We start from the raw sequence: 22081 nt of genomic DNA, 5'->3' as shown, positions 1-22081 counted from the left end.
CGATTTATTTGACTCGTAGGATATATCGATGCGACGCACGATTTCACTATTGTAGAACTGCAGGTCTTTCGTTGGTATCCGAATTCATATCATGCCTGTTAAACTTCAACGCGCCTTCGGTTGTAAACATTAGGTATAAATCGCTAAGGTTTTCTCACTGAATTTTATAGCAGCGGGTAACACAAGCGCGGGCTCCCGTTCGATTTGATAATGCCGAAGATGTTACATAAAAGTCAATTGTAACCAGTCGCAGGAAGCGTTTTTCGTTCAGAAAAAAAAACACCGTAATATAGCGTCTTTGGTAAAAATATATAAGGTAGCGCAATGTTTATGTTTGCTAAGAACTTGGTGGTCATGACAACAAATTTTACTATGTCGCAACTATATCCATTGCCTGTAAGGTTGAAGTACTGAGAGTGACGCGTTTCCCTGCTAAGTTTCCGGACCGGAAAGCGGTTTGCAAAACCGGAATCGAAGTACTATTCAAATAATAACTGCGCAGAAAAAACGTCACTTCAGAAGGTATTGCAATTAAAAAATGATATCGACTACCCCTTAAAAGTAGGCCACATGAACGCCTTAATATGAAGGCTTGAAATCTGGCGTAAACACAATCTGTTCCGCGTTGGGAACGAGCAGTGTCAAGCGATTAGACGGAGCACTTATTGGACGCTGGTGTCTCGTAGAACATATGTCACTATAAGCGATCACAATGATAGGACAAGAAACAGTAAACAAAAGGTCCCGTTGGCACGTACTACATCAAAGTAGCATAGTAACCTTCATCGACTAATACGTTTTTAAACTACTCTTTTCTCTATTGTAAAACCTCTCATTTCATTGTTTATGCTTTATTACCTCCCTTATAACATTCTCTACGTAATACTACGTTTTTATAATTTTTGAATTACGCACGTTTTTATAATTTTTGAAACCTCTCACCACGAACGATGCCGCAATGGGCATCACTTCCTGAAGTATAACAGCCATCAGTTTCGAATATATTACCGGCAGGGGCTATAATTCCGTGACAATTTTTAGACCTGTTTCTAATTACTACGCCCGCCCTGCTACCAGAAGAGCATGAGCCACACCTACTACTGTATAGGTTATTAGGGTATCCCTTTGCACTTTTCTACTTGAACTTCCGTAAGCCGCTAGTTGCGTTGCGTGCAGCTTTTGCTTGCGTTTCCCATACTCGGCAATAGGAAGTCTCTTTTCTTTTTCCTAAGTTTCTTAAATGGAAGTAGTGAATACGCTCCAATAGCCAACCATTTGTCATCGATTTGACGCGAGCACGGACCAATTCTCGAACGTTTGTTTGTCGACTCTGCAATTTTGCAGATTCCTCACTCGAATTACTAACGGATGAACGGATATTCCCTACCAAACGTACCAGCGGTGCGTTCACCCTTATAAGCAGCTTAGTTGGCAAAATCCCCTCAGTTCGCTACGGCGATGCTACTGTGACTAGCAACGTCCTGATCCAGAACGATTCCCTATCACGACGCGTGTACCGTTAGTGGAACTAATCAGACATTTTATGACCATTTTCAACTGTTGCTTCCTATAAACTTATTCTAAAGGATTATTCGATTCAGAGTAATCCCAGAATATCGATTCAGATTGTTCTTCAATTTAGTGTTTGTCAGAGGTGAGGCAGTAACGTGCCAGCGCAGGGGATGCTGCAGTGAGTATATAACGAAGAATTACCGCACTGATCGTAGACGCCATTATCGACATCAGTAACTAAAGATATCGATAATAATGAAAGGTTCTAGTATTCAAAGTAGAACTGAGGGGCCAAAAAATACGCATGTGTCTTTTATTTTGCTCTACATATATGGCACACTGACTGTAATCACCCGCTCTATATAATGCTCATGTTAGCATTAACGGCCTTCGACTCCATTTCTTTCTTCATGAAGAACCTAACAAGATATATCTATTTTTCACTCAATAGTTATGGGGCTCAACTTGGGGCTTAAGTCCGCTACGCATTGACATGATACTAATCAAAACACGGCTCAGTCTGGATTACGACCCTGTGACCGCCCGGTGAAACCTCATGCGCCAACGAAGTTCTCTTGAGTTGTTTTCTACCTAGGCCTCGCTGTCTCTACCGAACTTTCCGATCCAATCATTTGTCGCTGTCCCAGACCGATATGGGCCATTGGTTATTGAATCTATCTTCTAATCGCATTACATAATGGCGCCGCCCTCCTCACTAGCACCTACCCATCTCCGATTAAGTAATCCTAATAGACAACTAGCTTGATGGGTGGGCCAGCACAAATGTATGCTTGAGCTGTTTAGGCGGGCTGGAAATAGTCAGTTGGTCAAATAGTTAGTAAATTAAGCGGTGATGAAAAAAGTAGCGCTGCTCGTCACCAATACACGGGCACGGTATACATCATAACTAGTGACGTATATGTATATGTCTGTCTTGATATAGAATTACGAAGTATGACTGTACTTTAATGAGTAAGTGTAAATAACCTTGATCTGACGTAGGCAAAGCTTGCTTGATGAAGGCATGCTTGATCTGTTGAGGTCTGAAATCGTTATAATTTTCGTTATAGACTTTCGTGAGGTAAACGTACTTCGAAACTTCTCTTGCTACTATTCAATGCGTATGTTTGGCCTCATTTAATTGAACCTAAGTATAAATAAATAACCAACCTGGAAATACGGTGTTCCCCGCTGTCGGCTAGCCCTTGGTAATAGTTCTCGGATAGTGCATTATAGAAACTGAAGATTGGTCCGTTTAACAGAGAATGACTTCAAAACTGATCCGAGTAGTCTTCGTATACTCACTATGACTGATATTGAATATGAGTGAATATGATAAATTGTACAGTACCTACCGCGCCACTATGTCAATTATCATCGATTTCTGGCACAAATACCTACATCGTAGGTTGAGTCCTTTTTGTGTTGTGTCAACGAGTTCTAATTAAATTATTATTTAACACGTTCAAGTTAAAACTGTTATTAATAAATATTATAGATAGAGAATAATATTCGGTCATTAGATTTCATCAGCATCGCACTGAAGTCCTCAGCTGCTTGGCGAATCCACGTTATCAGATTTATGATCAGACTACTCATTGAACGAATACATATAAAAAAAAAAAAGAGAGATTTTCTAGAACTGCCTTCCTTGACTTGTCCGTCTTTCAATACTAACAACGGTTTTTACATCTCCCTTTTGAAGTTCTTATTACATTTATAATTCTCCCCTGAGAGACTTTACGTCTCATGACGAGCACTTTGACTTATTTCTTGGGCTAGATTTGACCTAATCCAAGTATCTGGTCCTTGACAGGTTCTCTAGATTCGGCGCGAGATGTCCTTCTTTTACGCGTATCAAGAGCGTCCTTGATCGGGCCTCTAGCCAGCTGCTGAGAGTTAGAGTGCTCTCTGAGACACACAGCAAACAAGGCAGTGCGGATGGCTAGTGAGAAAGAGAAACGAAAAGAGGCATGCTGACGCTTAGGGGTTAGAAGGAAAAGATAGGACAGGTAGCAGCAGCAGCAGTCGTCCAAAAGCGCGTAAGCGTGAGATAAAATCTCTCCTTCTGAGGAAAGCTCCGCCGCTTCGTTACGCGCGAGACCAACGTTTGCAATGTGCGGTCGTAAGGAGATCTGTAGCTTTGACTAGTTCGGCACAGTCAGTGCCCAGTCATCTCAGGTTTGCTACTTGTAGAGATGATGGCGTTTCGAGGGCAACTGCCACGAAGCAATTTCCTACAAGACCTTTTGCTTGCCCGACCAGCCGGAACGCCGGAGGCGGTCTCTTCTGATGCTACTCTCACGGAAGCCACTGCTGCCGTCCTTAGAAGTGTTTTTTGTCGCTGGTTGTCTCTTTGATTGCTTCTTGCTGACGGTCTTCACGGTGGTGCACCAGCGAAAGGCGAGGACGAATAGAGTACGAAGTGAAAAGAAACTTCGGAAAAAAACTGCCGTTATGCCGGGTTGACGTCGGCAGCCCCCGAAACAGGATCGAAATCTATCTGGACAAAAAGACACAGCGAAGTAAGCTAGAGTATCACGCTAAGAATTTAGAGGGAATACGAGAGAGAGAGAGAGAGAGAGACCGCACGTAGCGTGTGAAGGTCAAAAGCCATCAGAGCTGCTTTAGCTGCATGCTAAGATGGCCATGGAGCGCGGTTCTGAATGGACACCTAACATAGATGACGGGAAGCAACTTTTTCGGACTTGACTACGTTTGCTAGGTGAAATCTTTGTACGTAAGAGTATATTCTAGCATCGCAATTCGTATTTGTAAGCTAATATTGAATTAGGTACTGATACCAAAAAGGTCCCCTGATCGTAGGAACGAGCAATACGACGTTTATTTCGTCTAAAAGTTGTATTACACTAATGCCAAAAGACGTTCCCAAGCCACACGTTACGACACAGTGACATAGCACGATAATAGGGTTTGGATAGGTTTCTGAAATACTTTGCCACTGCTATTGCTTGGTTATCAGAACGTCCAAGGGCACATTTATTAGATTGCTAGAATATCTGGCATATTTGTCAAAATGATCGGATAACATACACTCTGAAAAGGTTTTTATTTATTTATTTTTTTTTATTGAATGCTTGACCGTAGTCTATGTGTATTTTCGAGCTGGAAAGATTGTTAAATTACTAGTACGCTTTAGAATCAGGCAGGAAGCCTTTTTAGGTTTTAAAATTTAACAAAACCTACCTAGGCAGAAACATTCTGCCTAGCTGGGTAGTGAGGTCTCTTCCATGGAGGAGATTCCTACACTCTGCTTTAAAAACTGTTATTTTAGGACAGAGTTTGACGACGTCACCCAACGGAGCAGTCCTCCAGTTATAGAGTAGCTTTCCCATCATCGTAGAAAATTCTTTTCGAAATAACAAAATTCCTTCCACTTTAATGACTTGGAACGGTGCTACAAAATTATAGCCTTGTTTGGGTTCCTGTATAATCTGCGGCACATTTTGTCGCGGAAGTGCGAGCCTGAAGAGATAAACTGTCCTTACTCGTTGAATACTTTTCTCAGCAATGATTCATTTCATGTATCTGAGTGGAAATACGGTTTGCTTATAGCCTACTGGCTGGCGAGTGTACTGATAGGCCAGCAAGGTTTATTGTGTAGCTATGGCCGTTATTACAGTCGACGGTACGCTTATTGGCTGTATGGAAACATAGTGCAAACTGACCACCATGATACCCCGAACGAGTTATTCTCTGAGAAACTACAAGCCTTTAACCGGAACGAGAAGTGGCCTTTGTGGGCAACTGGCATCGCGGCAAGATTCTAGCGGATATTAAAAAAATCTTCAAGAAGGTATTCTTGCGAACCACATGAAGGGACGACATCCCGCCTCGACGGACAGATGCTCGCGCCATGCACTGCGTCTGTACTTCTGTTTGCTGAACAAAAAAAGGACCATTATCAGCGAAAAACAAATAGCAATAGCCTACCAAGAGTTGTTGTTTAGAGTATTACGCAGAGTAGATGCATTAGGCGGCTTTTCGTCCTAGTACAAAAGGCACTGGAGCCGAGTAAGGAGGAGAGGTGAGCGATGGGGGCTGCCAACGAAACTACAACTGGAGGGAAAATTGGCCAACACGAAACAGAAATGAAGAGACAATCAAGTGTACACCTTCTGCGACATTTTAGACACCGTTTCACTAACAGCATCTTCGGCGCTTAGTTTAATGAATGTATCATACATTAAAGTTAAGAACAGCGCAGGACAGTGTGTTTGTAAAATGCTAAAGAATTGTTTTGAGTTTCAAGTCCGGTTCTGCCCTGAAGCGTCCCTTCAGACGACAAAACCACCTCGCATATTCAAACAATGCCGTCATCTTTGAAATCGTAGTGCCAAATTAAGCTACGACACGATACAATTAGAGCATACATAAGAACTGAATATGGCTAATGAAGACCGAGTGATGTCAAATAGCGAAATCAGCTGCTCCTTTCTACATCTATGTTTGATTATGAGCAAAATGAGAAAATACATAAGTGCGCTGCCTAAAGAGTATTTGGGGTTTCGCTGCTGGTTAGCTGAGGGTGCCATTGACTGCCCATATTACTGATTAAAGAACAGCACAACGGTCTTCTAACTTAAACTATTCTCTTATTTAACTGAAAGCAAATTAACAGTAATTATTCTACAGAATACTTCGAAATGTGTTATGTCTTTATGTAGAATTGATTTGTATATTCTAAATTCCTCCATAAGTAATGAAAGTCTGTGAAGTTGACTTTGGAATTCAGGTTTTTCATGCAAAATAGGCTTACGCTTTATGCTAAGCCATCTAACAATAATGATGATGCTAGCATATGGCTATCAACGGATTTTTATAAAGGCTGCAAGATCGATTTACAAAAGGCTTGATTCGAACGGATCTTGCCAAGGTGGACTTCCTGATGACTGGCACCCTTTTCATGACCAGTATAACAATGCAGAAGGCAGTACACGTTAAGTATCATTCATACATAGCTACACGTACGTACACTGCTTACATACTTAACGGTCACAAAAAAACTTCAGCAACATAACAATTCTACTTTTCATTTCTGTTATCTGTTTCATTAGCAGTTGATAATTCTAGAGAAATGCATCGAATCTTAAGGAGTGCCGTTGTTTCTCATGAAAAAAGCAAACAATACAAACGGCAATCATTTGCTAGGCGTCAAACGGATTGAGTAGCTATGTTGAAAAAAGCCCAATGCTGTGGAACATGTCATTGAAATCCGTTACCCCTATGACGCTTTTCCTCACTTTAGTGTGGCATTCCGCTGAGCTTGAGAAGCAAGATAAAAATTTTAAAATGAGATCATTTTTCTATTAGTCCTCTGTTTGTTTGCTGACAATATCTGAGGAAGCGTAAAAGGTACTTACTTTTATTTAGATTTGGATTTCACGTCCAGTGCTGCTTCTGTTAATCTTTGTCTGAACTGATTGGCCTCAAACACAAAGAAAAGCTAGTCAACTCTAGGCTTAGAAGCTAAACCATCTCACGGGTTCTATACAAGCACTTTAGCATTACACACCGATGGAGCCACTATATATGACACTTCTACGGTTTCTAATAATCACGGTACTTTACCGCGTGTGCTCAAAAATATAAATTACTTCAATGAAAAGCGCAAATCGAGGGTACGGGGTAAAGCCTGTACGTTTTTGACGTTGTCTTCCGTAGTTGAATAAGAAGCAATTTTTTAGCGTTATCCTTTTGGCACCTGTTTTTTTTTTCTAAAAATGAATTGCTTTGAATAAAAATTCAAATCTTTATCAAATGTGTGCAGAAATCTTCTGCTGCGGAAAGATCGTCAAATTGATACAAGCAATTAATGCGCATTAGTTTTTTTTTCATTAACGTGCTAACTAAAGGCATATTGATAGATATAAACAACTTAAAGAGGGTTGATGTACAACGGATCAGCTGATGGTCATGGCTTTCATGTTTTAAGGGTGTTGACAAGAAGGTGTGCACAGAGAACTATAGTTTTTTTTTATAGAAGCGAACTGATAAGGTTCATTGAACTAACTGGCTAATTGGTAAATAGGTTGTAATCATGTTACGTGGCTAAATAGGGATACTGCACCCTAACGATCGCTTTTCTTTTAAAATTAGCTCACCTACATTACGTGGCACCTTAACCGAAATCGTAAAAGTTGAGATTTGAATCGATTTATATTTTCCATTTACGGCTTATTTTTGAGTTCACAGTGAAGCCCTAAGGTGTCATCTCGTATTTGGCGGATTTTGTCTTTGTACAGTCTATTGAGCGGTAAAAAAAGGGCCAAATCTTCTTACAGCAAGATTGTGTATGAGGAAAAAACAAGAGAACCTTCATGAAGGAGTGTTTGCATAAGCACAGACTTAGTTGCTAGCGAGAAACGATAAGAAAGTTAGAGAAGAACCAAGTGGCTGGCTCGACTGAATGCATGCATTCATTGCTACTGAAGAACACCACAAAGGTTTCGAAATAGAGAAAATTATCAAAGTTACTTCCAATGTCGCCAAAACGATTAGATGACGTCTTACCTTTGGGCGCTTTCAAACGCCAGCATGCACTTATCAGGTATGGGCTGTTAACACTCAGCTAGGGGGCCAAGGTTATCGACGATAAACTTGCAGTATTTCGAAAATCTTCGATGGACTGACTCGGATATTGCGCAACGCTGGTTTCTCCTGCGCCCAAGCTTTGCTGGACCAAACAGAAGATATACGTGCCAGTAATGTCTCACGTCCGCAAACCCTACAAGGATTATTATTTGCACCACATATCTAATGTAAATTAAACTTGATTGTCAGGTAACACCTAACACTATCAGCTGCAGCCAACTTGAACGCTGTAGAAGTTGTCGGCTTCAACTTATAGGCTGTATTTGCCGATATTCGAAAATTGTTTGTTGCGCAAACATAGGCTCGATAACATAGCGCAGCTAGATTAACATCGGTCTGCGATAACTGCAGAACTATGAAATAACAGGCTGCAGTATCGATTCAATGTTCAACATATTGAGCTATTAATGAATAGTAACTGAGTTAAAAAGGAAAAATCAAATTTTTTTGACAAGGACGTGTTGAGAATCGATAATATCAGCTGATAACTTGCAGCCATCCTCTCGAGTGGGGTGCGATATACCTGCAACGCATACATTGAATTTGCAGGTAAAAAACATTCCTGACCGCGTATTGTGTAGCGAGCAAATCGATTCAGGATCGAATCTAAAAGAAATGCTTGCCTTTTGTGGACAGCGTCATCAAAGCAGAGGAAGTCACCAAAGCAGAAGTAAAAAATCGTCGAAAATCATCAGCCACTAGCGACTGTGAGGTAAAAGCATTGGATAATATGTGCCGGACATTTGCCTGCGTTATATCCGCAACAATAAATATAGTAGATATGGTCTAACGATAGGTGATGAGAGACTATCGATGTACTGTAAGATTAAATCAATAGTTTCCCTTTTTTAATACTTACTCTTCTCCATAGAAGCCAATAGATATTATAGGAAAATTAAACATTTTCGTTAACGCAATCTTTGTAAAATAAAACTGGTAGCTTATATTTCTTGTGGTAAACTCGTTTTGACCGCACGCACGGATCGGCTTAGTACAAGTGTGGCCTATGTTTTCGAGTAAAGGTTTATGCAGATGTTTCTGGCAGACCGTAGCCAAAGACAGATTTTATATGGGCATTTTAAGATATCGTTGCCCGTTTTCGAGACATATCTTTTGACTGCTGTTTTTCACTAAATATATAGGCTTGAGCCATCTGGTTCCCTCAAGTTCCCTCTACAGGCAGCTATCCAGGCCCTGATTTGCAGGTACCTGTCTAGGATCGTGTTCAGGCGAATTGTTCTCCGAAACAAATGTCAAACCATGGCGGCTGAATTTTTCGTTATCTTTTAACAACACATGTTACATATCACGTATCAGTTAGGCTACAGGACGATAAAGACGATGATTGCTTAGAAGCTTAAATTACTATAGCCGTATCGATCGATACATGTTTGTACCTGGCATTTTCCGTGTAGTATTATCTGGATTCTATAAAACCCAAACGGGTATCACACGCAGATATTAAAGCTATCGAAAACCACCACGAAAACACATCTGGCTAACTATAAATACAGAGAATAGCAATTTTAAAGTTTTTTTTTTTTCTAATTCAGAAACTATTTTGAAAACATGGAGATTTATACTAATACAGTTGCTACAGACTTCTTTTTCCTCCTTCTCTTATCAGCAACGGTAGTTAATTGCTTAAAACGTTACTGGATATATGTAGCAAGTGGTGTCCCTAATAATTCTACTTCAGTGTTCCGTAGTTTTGATGATTTGAGCGAAAACCCCATCACAAATATATCCCACCCAACTTTCAATTCCTTTATAAATAGCTTGGTCCACACCCTTCAGACTTTCACGTTTGACAGCTATGATATACCGACAACTGGTCCAAAGCTTAAATGGCTCCGACCAGCCGGGCAGCTATAGCAACGATGAAAATGAACATCCTAGCCCACCACGAAAAAAAATTACATTTCTCGTCATTTTGACCGCCTTTTCTTGGCCAGAAGGAAGAAAAAGAAAGTGAAAGGCTATGCTTCGAAAATAAATTTTTTAAGGGTTTCTTCGACCGTCACACACCATATCAGGCCAATGAAAGGTTTCAACTAGCTCTGTAAGCAATTCAATCTGAAGTTGATCCGATATATATACGTGTATACCTACATAGACTATGCAGACATAGGCTGACCAATCAGGTCAATTCTGCTTTGGCGTTTGTGACTTAATGCACAAAATTCAAAATCAAGAGTCAATTTAATTAACGAGTCATACTAATACGGTTTAGTTGGAAATGATTACCAAGTAAAAAAAACACTATTGCCATATTATCTCAGAAGTATGCCTTTCCATTAAAATGAGCTGTATTCAGCCATTGTTTAATAGGTAAAGTATGTCTAAAAAAAAATGTCTAAAATAGCGATTCGAGAGATAATCGGCAGAAATATTGGGCTAGCAATTTGCACCATCCAAAGCATTGCTATACGAAAATAAGATTTATTATTGTTAAGATAAGGCATGGGCACTACGTATGTTTACTACGTTCTCTTACATTTGTTTGTAAAAGCTTCGTTCATTTTTATCAACGTCATTTTTATAGAGCGGTACGCTTGCCTGATCTCTTCGAACGGCCAGACAAATGGCGTCGCGGGCCGGTAAGAGCTTTCTAAATTTGCCCTTACACAACGCGAGTCCTTGCTTACCCAGAACAATGTATTATTTTGCATTGACACACGGTTCGACCACACACGAAGTCACTATCGTAAATACTAGGAGGCTACGTTGACTTAGGAGTGAAATCCTAGCTTATCAGATTCGTATACAAACTTCGAATAAAAGCGCTGCTTGCTATTGAATCGGGGCGCTCTAGACAAAGATTCCAGGTAACGTCGAGCGTGTGAATGATAAATCATCATTTGCTTTATCTGTGGGTAAATAGAAGGTCGCACTACGGAAGCATAGTAATTTACTTATACGTACGTTGAGTTACCTAGCTTCACCGTAAACATTATACAATACGTGAAAAATAATTACTCCGTTTTTAGCAGACGCCTATTGTTTCTTCTGCAACGTATTTATTTTCTATTCGTTCACATTATAGAAGTTGAAAGGCGCTAGAGAATAATACATTTTATAAGAGCCAGTTTATAAGAATCACAAGCGTATCGATCGAAGATAATGTCATCCAAGGGTTTGTCCTGCCTCTTGACCGCGACTGTATCATTTAATTTGGGTACGTGCGGCATCGAATTTGTACTGGAGAAGTATTTCAAAGGGAGAAGGCGAGGAATTGTAAATCAGCCATCAAGCAGCTGGCCCGACCCCTGTCGATATTCAAACACCGTGCTCTGACACTCGATAATCGTAATAGCTCGAGCCGTAATGAAACTCTATTCTGTATAATTTTCGAAAAAACAACCCCCTCGATGCGGCAATATATCTAGGTCTGCCCGTAGCAGTGCAATGAATTATAGACTTTCGACCATGCTTGCGAAAATCATTGTTTTTCCAACAATGCCAAACGATTTCCGCAAATTACAATTTGTATTTGTTAGAAAAAAACCACGTTGCATAAACAAAAGTATCTGGGGCAATTTTGTCCCTTGTTAATTTATTAATTATAGCGACTATAGAAAGGGTCGTTCGTTGTGTTTAGATAACGGGTTGTGTCGAAATGTTTAGATAACTTGTTTGTATTGCATGATAAATTACAATTGTGAATTGTTTGACAGTAGCTCAGTTGATAGCAAGCCTACCAAACGAGAACATTCAAAATGGGAGTAGTAATAGGATATAATAATTCCGTTCAGCATAAACGTATACATATATCTATCTATTTTGTCTAATCTACCTGCCTACCTATATATGTACCTAGGATTTGTGCTGGTATTAGCAGAATTTTAGCCTGTAAATAGGGACTAGTCATAGTTGAATACGAGTCGTTGCCACCAACTGTTAATTAGAATTCGCGGCGTCTACAAGGTTCAACTTATTCATCTCCGCAAGTAATTTGTCGTTGAACAAATGCCCAGCATGACTTATACACAGATTTAGATATGTTTCTATTAAATATTTGCTTCTTCTTACATCTGCTTCTTATTATGTGTATATATATATATATAGTGTATGGAGCTTATTAAGAGACCAAGAATTTATTAACTAGAACAACGCTTTATAGGTACTGTGATGCGAAGGCGCGAATAGGAGCAAAATGAAACCAGCACCATAGGCTCGTCGATAAGTTGTAAGTAACTTAAATCGCATTGTTGGTAGTTGTGCTACTATAGTCGCTTGTCGCTGCAAAGATCGCAGTGTTTGACGCTGCTACTGTCAAATAATAACGATGTGATCTAGCAGCGACTGAAGATTTTTTTTACCTTATGGCGCCTCTTTATGCACTAGATGCAGTATCGTCAGCTGACTTTGGCGGCCACCACCGCGCCCTGTTTACGGCCCTAGCGATGTATAACGCTTAATTAGGTGGCGTTTAGGTGGCGTGAGCTTTCGCACAGTGACGGAGTACTAGATGCAGCTGGCTAAGCGAACGTCGCATAGTGTTTGGCTTGGCCGCAATAGGTTGCAGTGACAGCGTCTTCGAGGCTCATGCACACATGCGTCGCACAGGCGCATAAGCTCGCTTGCCAGCCAGCCAGCCAGCCAGCTAGCCAGCTAGCTAGCTACCGATGAAGGCAACTCTGTCAAATAGTTTGGCAATACCACGTGTGTTCGTAATTTACAACGAACGACGAGATTGCAGTGGATCGGCAGGCTTGCTCTTTTCTCCTCTCGCGTTTTTGCCAAAACAAAGGCCAAGGTATCGGTAGCACTGGCTGAAAGGGTGTCGAGGACGAATTTAGATATTCCAGGCCATTTGCAAGCCTTCGTAGTAGAGCTGGACGGGCGGATGAACAAGCGAGAATATGAGAGAAGAGTTAGGTGACTGGTTAACTCCCACAACTTTTAGCGGTAAGTGTTCACGTTTCGCTTGCTTCTTTCTCGTCCGCTTTGTCGCCCCTTTGCTAACATATAGTATAGTATGTTTTCCAGAAAGCGGACGGTGGCAATAGGCGAACAGCGCAGTAGCTGCTGCTACTACTGAGTTGTTCGTCGAACTAGTCAGCTGGACTGAGGCAACTAGAAGGCCAACTAACTAGACGGGCCTGGATCTCTCTCTCTCTCTCTCCCTATCTCTCAGTTCGGCCTTGTCCGACCAGACTCGCGTCATACAAAAGGTCGGCAACGCGCGATTTCGGGAGCGTTGCTCGATCAAGCAAACTTAACGACATCACTCACAGACTCGGAACCGGCCGGTGTCAATGCAGTCGGCGACGGCATCATGCGACCAGAACGTCCAACCACAGAGTGAAACGGGAAAAAAGGCAGAGAGCAAATCTTTCAGTTTAGTCGGACACTTTAATCTTGCAACGGAGTAGACAGAGTCAGACGAGAATGAGTCATTGGGTTTTCCAACAACACACAAGCCATTATTCTGGTAAATGGCATGGATTACCAGCCCTCCGATATACCCTTGTCAAGTGTTTGTTCATGTCTTTTTCATTGTTATTGCTCGCTACAAGTCTGTGTGTATGTATATGTACTACGGATACAATGGGTATCTTTACCAGAGTTTATCAGATACTTGACACCTGACCTATAGCGCTGTGATTATATCAAGGATAATTGGAACCGCGGTATTAATAATAAAGCGGAATTCTAATTTATTGTTTACAGTGTACAAACAACAACTAACAAAGCTAAACGAAATAAACCGAATGGCTCTGATACGAAGCGAGCACAGTGTTTCTAAGCCTCGAAGACTTGCCTGTTTGTAGGCAGGTTCTCCTACAAAGTTTACGCCGTATGGTTTTTATTTCTATTGGGTGATTGCTTTTGGAAATAATTTCGATTTTGTATAATACGATATACTACTGCGGAGCACGATCTGTGCTTTGTTAATGTACGTACCATACGGTATAAAGAAACTGCTGAATCCCTTTTTCTCTTGGATCCTCGTATGGGGAAACGCAGTCTTTTCACGTTCATTAACCGGTATTGAATACAACTCTTAATCTGCTCATTAAGCTAAAATTCGTTCGAGTGATGATGGTATCCGAACAGCATTTGACACCGTGCACATGTTAGAAAGATCAAAGCAATGCGGAATACAAGGAGAATCTAGGCCGAGGTATCCAAGCAGGCTCAGAGGCCACTGACGAGTGACAAAAGAATGTACAGGCCAAAGCGTCATGAATCCTTTTGCGCCTGCGTGCACAGTTAGGACTTACCTTCGGAAGGAAATGACCGTCATAAGCAATGTTTAATGCAAGTTTCGGGCTGTGACATGCCCTTACCTAGAAAAATAAAGAAGTCGCACACGTGACAAGGATCCATTAGGACTGGTCTATAACAATCGGGTGCAGTACCCAAAGTAATTTCTTTCGGAAAAAGTCTTCTTCAACATAATTCGAACAGCAGGCCCATTAAGCGCTCCGTCGGGCTAATGAAAAAAAAATGATTCATCGAATATAGTGTGATTGCTTGTCAACCTCAAACCTACCTAGTTTGGAGCTCGCTTGAACCGTATGGAAAAACCCTGTATACAAACCCAATCCAGTTAAACAATTAGCATCGTATTACGTTTGATGTTACTGAGAAATGGTCGCGGTATTTATTGTGTTGTGACACTGGCGTTAGTAATGGCTGAGTCTGATATCTGAGGGTTCTTACAACAAGTTCTCGCTTTCGGTGTAGTTTATGTATTGCTAAATGTAAAGATGAATTACCTTTATGTACTTATGGAAGCAGTAGCTTTCGAGTTATGTGCGTTCGTACTTCATACATAAGATACAGGTTTGCGAGGGCCATATAAGGCGTTGTAACCTCCCAGACCGCATCTCGGTGTCTCCACAGCCTTTGACACGAAACACTGTACAGCGTAGTGGAAATTTTCAGCGGATAAAAGTGAGCATCGCGATCATCTCTTCTATGCAGCGGTATTTGTCCATTCCTGCTCATTAATGTCGTCCAGCAGCCGTCACACTACAATGGTGCCAGATGTCCTCTTGAAGGCTCTCTATGTTCTGATTTTGGATATTGAGCTATTGTATGATGTTGCCTATATGTTCTCGTCTGTCTCTGAGCTGCTGCGTCCCTTTATCATTTCGTCTTATCCCCCTCCCCCTCCCCCCATCGTGCTGTTCTTGAATTCGAGCAAAGATAATCGTTGGTAGGGTATCACATGCTCTTGACAAAGTATGGTTTCTCACCGACTGTGGCACTGTTTCTAAAAACACTATTTCCGTTGTGTATTGCTTAGAATTTGAGGGAAGAGCCAGAGGAAGCCCAGGCAGCACAAGCCGAGCGGAAGGATACGGCCGTTAGTTCGCGTCCTTGTCTTAGTGGTCTGATGCAACCGCGACGATAATTTGGAAGTGACAAGCTAAACGGGCGCATGGGAACAGTCGATCAATCGAGTCACTTATAGCAGTGATCCTTGCTGTTGCCATTTAAGTCGTTGATTCAAAGCTACCCTAGTAACGAAGTGTCGTCGGATTCGGTGGTAAGCGTCGGCGATATCGCCGGAACAGTGGCGCCTCGATCCTATATCGTTTTGCCTCCTTCAGTTGTCGTTGCGGCTCCGTTTTAGCTTCATTCGTGCTTAGTGTTCGCGTTCATTCGATTTCGTGTCTTGTTCCAAACAGAACAGAATATTCTCGATCTAAATTTCAGCTGTGGCCAATCAGAAGACCGAGGCCAAAACAAAGGTAAAAGCGGTGGTCAATTTAGCTCGTTTGTTGGAAGTAAACTAACTTGATTCTTTTTTTTATCTAAAGAAGTGTTCACACATTGTGTTGCCTTTATCGCACTACAATACGAGCATTCAACCAATTAAGTCATTTGAGTGAAAAAAGCTACTGACATTAATGAGCTTCTCTGGAATAGCACCAGTATCGCGTCTATTTATTCAATGAGACATTACCCACCTATCAATTAAGTAGCTATATAGTTAGCTACTATTTTAATTGAACGTACCCAAATTAAGGATAATGCAAAACTATGTATTGGCTAAAGCGAGTGACACGTTCAGTTCTTGATTCTATGCAACAAGGCACGTGTGAAGTGAAACAGCTGAATCATCGGTGGCGCAACAATCGATAGCAGCTTAACAGAAACAAACTCCATTTCTCAAGTCACCTTTTTAAACTTTCAAGTTTCCAAAGTAACCCTTAAAAAAACCTCTACGTACATAAGCATTAATTTCGCTTATTTTTTGGCCTTCGAATCTAGCTTGTTTACAATCGAGGCTTAGTTCTCTTCTGCTCTGTACGACTACTATCAACAACAGCTCTGTCCAGGATAGCTCTGATTGGCAAAAGTTAAGTTCTCGCTCCCTCAAGCAATTCTAATCTTCTTTTGTTAGTATATACAGTTGAAACATCAAAGCAATCTGAAGGTTGATGAACATGCTAGACGGCTGGCTAACGATTAATCAAATATAGTATAGCGAGAGAGAACAAAATATTAGGAACCTCTGTTATGGTCCACAAATGGACATCTTGAAGGAATAACTATGGCAGGACCTCAACAGAGAGCAGAGCACATTTGAAAATGTAAGCCGGCCTCTTAATGAGTAAATAAGTATACAATCTTCTCACTGGCTGTCCCGATCAATGGGACTAGGCACTTCAATAGACAAAAGGGATGCGTTGTCTTAAAAAACGGCACACACCTTGACATATCGATCCTTCATAGGGAGGCCGTGTTGCATAATACCAAAGATACTGGCTGACAGATATTGTGAAGCTGTTCTACGCGATCAATAACTATCAGCTTAAACCCGACCTGTGGCGGATCGTCTTCCTAAGCGTCGGTTGCGATCACGTACTCGAAGGTTTTACTTTTTCAGTGAAAAAGTGTGCTCTTCTTTTTTCCTTTTTGCTCAAATTTTGGCTTGATGCCTGTTGACGTGGCCTCACTTTGTCCTTTTAGAAACAATGGCAGCAAATGTCGCTGCTACAAGCCGCATCTTTGAGATGTGTGCACTAGCTAGATCTAAGACAAACAGTATCAGACGACGGCCGCGAGCGAGGCGGTGAGTGCATTCATGTACCGTGTGGATCGGCATAATCAGGAAACCTCCACGCTTTTCAGCGTAGACATGTACTTGCTATAGGATCGTGTTTGGGCCCTCTGGAGGTATCATTTGCTTGTTTGAAGTCTTCGTACCCAGCTTAGTTCAATTATAACGGTTGAATGAAATGCAAAACATCTATGGTACGGATAAGTACGGTTTATACTCAAGATGAATCCTAGAAAAAGTTGAGAATCTATACGCACGTTGTTAGTAAGTAATAGCTTAACATTTTCGGTCGGGTGACTGGAAACGTTAGTATATGACCATCAGTTACTGTATAACGCCTATATTCGTCAATCCCTTTGGTTAAATACACTGCACTTGATCAAGTGGGACCAATATTATTTAATTCGGTCAACATATACCTACCTTCGGTGCAGCAAACATGGGTCAGGGCGCGATACCGTCCATTTACAATATCTCTACACTCTCCAAATGCTACAATATCAACCTTCCTTTCTAATATACATTTGTCTGTACTAATAATTTGCAATCACTAGAAAATAGACCAGCTCTGTTGCCGTATGCCAGTCCGTAGTAATAATCATCTTTTCACTAAACTTAAAAAAAGACACGTGAGGCGCTCTAGATTCGAAATCAGCCGTAGACGCAATTCGTCTTCTGCTGAGGGCCAGCCGTCTGAAGCAGCGCTTAAGGGGAATTTGACCTGGAGGAAAAACACAGTACTATCTCGCTGAGCTCGAAACGAGCCGCTTGAGCACGCGTGTTTTCCACGTTTGCTCGCTGTCTTCGAATCAGAGTGGTCGGATATAACAAGGTTGCTGTTATGGTAATAGTAAGTTACTTATCATAATTAAGTTTTCATGCTCTGCAACAAAGGCACACAAATTCAAAACTGAATAGTGGATTATTCGTGGTAGGGAAGCGTTTTCAAGCCTAAAATTAATGAAGAGACTTGTCTTTTGGGGAGTTCATTAATTAACTTTGTTTCAGACGTCTCACCCATTAGAAGCTTGGATGCACTTGGGTCGGTGAGGAAGTGTCTGTAAGTGTAACCATTTACTCGTTCTGCTTTTGATCACTCAAGGCACGTAATACATCGGAGAAAATTTTTAATATCTCAAAAATCGCAGCTTTACGGTTGACAGGATGCCTTCGTGTACTGTGATCACTCGATAGAAGCGACAGTTATACTTTCAGTATCCGAATGGAATATTTTCATTGGGGGTATATTGGGGGTTCACAGTACTCCTTTACAGCTAGTAGGGGAGGGCGGGTCAAAAATACTATTGTGCTTTTTCATGTGCAGTTCGTCGAAAAAGTAGGCTTATAATTATTCATATACAGCAACAGAACGGGTTTACAGCTTCATAGTGATGGCGTTAATCAAGTGATTACTCGTCATTGATTAACGAGGAACAAGTAGTCGGTAATTGGGTCGGAATTTTTGGTTATGATCGTTTGCCCTCGTATGCTATCAGTTTGTCCAAAAAATCTACATCCTTACGGATATCCGTTTTGGTCGAGGTTTTCAGCCGTTGGGGCTGCAACACGTGATATTCGTGAACATAAATCGACTTAACGTACATCCACGCTATGATATTCATGTATCACGCACGTAGTCGCTTATCTTACGCACGTTGAACGATAGGTTTCGTAGCTTCAGAATTGGCCCAAGATGAAAGTGTAAACGAGACGAAAGTAAATAGAACACGGGAAAAGGACCACTTTCGTGCTCTACATATAGTTAAGATTGTAGAGAGAAGAGTAGAAAATCCTATAGACGGAGAGCTATCATAATAAAGCCCCTAGAAATAACAGTTGTAGCCAAATTCTAGTACTATCTCACATAATGCGGTTTCAACAGCATCATTGAATTTCTCAAAAGCTGCTTACTTTAGGTTTACACCTTAGCATAATATTTTGGTAAAGGTCCTGTAGCTTCGGCAAAGATACTTTGATTTCATCACACTATTTCCTATATACATATATATCTGACACAGTTAGACGGAATATTTACAATGCTCTAACAAAATCTTACACACGAACCTTCCTACGATATTATTGACTGTCTTATCATATCGTGGAACTTCCAGTTAAGAGCTTTAATCCGCGATGTAAACACTCTTCCTTAATCTACGGGTCAGACAGAGATCGCCCTTTCACCAGCGTGGCTGCGTTCATCCGATTAAGCTATCCAGTTTGCCCTGACGTTCGTTACCTGCAGACCGATTCAGACATTGGTACGAAATGCTGAAAATAAAATTACAATGGCTACCAAATCTTCTACTTGCCTATTACTTCAGATTAATTCGCCTAAATGGATATAACAGGCACCAGTTGATTAATATGACATTTCAAATAAGCGATTGTTGTGTATTTAATTTAGTAAAAAAAAAGAACTAATTAAACACTGATTTAAGATAGACAGCGGAATTATTTAGAGGGCCCATTTCTTTTTCTACAATACACACAACATAATGACCCAATTACATATATAGAGATCTTACGTAAACAGCGGCTGGGTGGTTGATTGTCGCAGTGTTAGTGCATTTCTTGGTATTCCAGAGCGCGCCAATTTCAAAAAAAGGGGCAAAGCAACTGACGAAATTTTCGGAAAATTAATGTAGCGAATGTCATTACGGTAAATACAAGACAAGCTTTTGCGATAATGTGATTATTCGCTTTCAACAAGGGAAGCATCGGCAAAGTAGCGAGGATATTAGCCACTTCAAGTTCTAACCATGCAAGACAAGAAGTTCGTGAAAATTGTCAAGGATGGAGGCATACGAGACCGCAAAGCCTTGAACGGATCGAGCCATAATGATCGATTGGCTTGAATTAAGCTTTGGGTATTCGTGAGAAAGTCAAATAGATTGCTGAACGTCAAATTCTGCACACGAAAGTCTCAGAAGCTTCCCTCAAGGCCATACGGTCCTATTTTAAGATCATGGAAGTTAATGTCTGTAGAAAAATTTGAGTTCCTCGTTTCATTTTTCCATAGTGCCTCAGACTTTAATCTGGGTCAAGTGATCGAGATCGTTCTTTCCATTGGGAAAGCACGCTGTGCCATGTTTGTGGGAAGTATAAGCCGTTCGTTGCCAACGACTCGGCGATTCACAGAGCTTTCGATTTCTGATAGTACACCTTACCTCTTGTGCTGCCGACGCCGTCATAAATGATATCCCTGCGTTTGGCTCAATGACTTTTTATTGTTATACAGGCGCACTATGAGCTTTTCGAAAGCTTCGTCAGTTAATTTTACGTTTGTTCCTTCGATATAAATTGCGTGAGACATAAAAAAAAAACTGTCTTCTATCACAGGTATACATTATGGCGGGTTCAGTTTTTTACTCAACTAATATATATTCATTACGGTAACAATAACGCATTATTATAATTCAATTAAATTGACGTAGGTTACCGCGGTGATCAGGCTTTCTTGATCGCCACAGTAGCTGTGTATTGCACCCATTTCTATATCAGTCGTTGTAATCAGTTAAGCGTTGGTTCTTCTTAGATCTTCATTTTGGTCGCTGTCAGGTACTCCCTACTCAACCGTCTGCACTGCATGCTGTACATATGTAGTTTGTGCAAGAGTAATTATATTAGGCTGCACAAACCAGGTATCCTTACAGTGAAATATATTTGGCAGAAAAGTTGAGTTTCGCCATTTCTCCCTATCTACACTCTCGAATGAGCACCATGGAAAAGAAAGCGACGCTATTGTTTCTGTCAGCTCAAGGCACCGATGCAATTCCATGGCATTCGTTGATGCCAAAGTGCTTCAACGATCCCTAGGTTGGTTTACGTGTATGCGGGTGCACGTGTTTCGACGCTCGTTCAAGACACGCGCTAAACCCAAATTCATCTTAGGTAGGTGGCCATTTGGGTTAAATGGCTGAAAAGTTGAATAGCTGTCTCTTGTCAGCCATTACGCAACGACCCGTCGGCGTGCAAGATAGGTTGTCTCCGATGACCAACGGTTGATGAGCTTGACTTTTTGCTTGAGCTGCAATACTGCGGCTACCTATGCCGTACAGTGATCTTGGGTTTCTCTAGGGCTATAGATTAACTGTAGAGACGACTGAGCAATTAACCAGGGGATGCCTAAACGTGCTTATGCAACGTATAGCATAGCCTGTTAAGGCCTAAGCTTCCTACGCAAGCCCAAATTTTAAGGCTCGTGGATTTGAAACAGAATTTGGAATTTGATAGAGATCTTTGATAGGTTCTATGTTGTTCCGTGCGAACTTACTATAGTATGTGATCTGTTACAAATCGATCATGTTTATCCGGCGAGACGTCTTCATCCCGCGACCTCTATCCTCAGCATCCAATGAAATTAATTCCACATCGTGCTACCCGGATCTCGTCACGACCTTTTAGCAAATTGTGAAATTGTCGCTTAAACGCGCAGCTGAATTATACAAATTTCGGCGTCCGACGCCGTCGAAGGCGTCCTAGAGTCATAACGGCCCCGTTCGTCATGATGCGTACTTTGTTGTCATGAGCGCATTTTTAGCGATAACGTCTACCCGCCATACTCAATAAGGTTGACGCTTACGTATTTCCCGCGGAAGATTAACAGATCTAGGATAGAAAAAAAGGCCTTCTTCTGGAGACATCACAGCCACTATACGTTCGCATGCGTTACAGCCTAAATTGTCCTGTTCGGTCAATACTGTGTTTTCAATGACACTTTCCTTTTGCTCGGGAATATAAATCGTTATCTCTTTTGACTGGAACGGTATAGGATGATTTGCTTATAAACTTCTCGTAGTACATTGATCACTGATACCCATTGATGGGTTTGCCGCTCGATGCTCCGTCACACCATTTTTGAGCGATGCTATCGTGATTGCCGTAGAGACGGCAAGTTATATCCCATGTATCTGACTTAGCTCCTGGCCG

The 22081-nt window shown here is 41.2% G+C and overlaps 3 long non-coding RNA genes across 3 annotated transcripts; 2 read left to right on the top strand and 1 right to left on the bottom strand.

Annotated features, from left to right (window-relative positions):
- Positions 1-1919: 1919 nt before the first annotated feature.
- On the bottom strand, positions 1920-15092 carry LOC147753032 (uncharacterized). Its single transcript, XR_015312459.1, has 3 exons — positions 14856-15092; positions 2500-2555; positions 1920-2321 (listed from the first exon to the last, which is right to left on the bottom strand). It is a non-coding gene; the product is annotated as an uncharacterized LOC147753032 (long non-coding RNA).
- LOC111263849 (uncharacterized) lies at positions 11861-13874 on the top strand. The gene is made up of 3 exons (XR_002682503.2): positions 11861-12077; positions 12251-12316; positions 13108-13874. It is a non-coding gene; the product is annotated as an uncharacterized LOC111263849 (long non-coding RNA).
- On the top strand, positions 15087-19453 carry LOC111263850 (uncharacterized). The gene is made up of 2 exons (XR_002682504.2): positions 15087-15836; positions 19264-19453. It is a non-coding gene; the product is annotated as an uncharacterized LOC111263850 (long non-coding RNA).
- The last annotated feature ends 2628 nt before the right edge of the window (positions 19454-22081 follow it).

Source organism: Varroa jacobsoni, unplaced genomic scaffold, assembly GCF_002532875.2.
Source record: "Varroa jacobsoni isolate VJ856 unplaced genomic scaffold, vjacob_1.0 scaffold_793, whole genome shotgun sequence".
NCBI classification, from domain to species: domain Eukaryota; kingdom Metazoa; phylum Arthropoda; class Arachnida; order Mesostigmata; family Varroidae; genus Varroa; species Varroa jacobsoni.
Note: the sequence above shows the minus strand (reverse complement) of the source record. Positions and strands in the feature narration are given on the sequence as shown.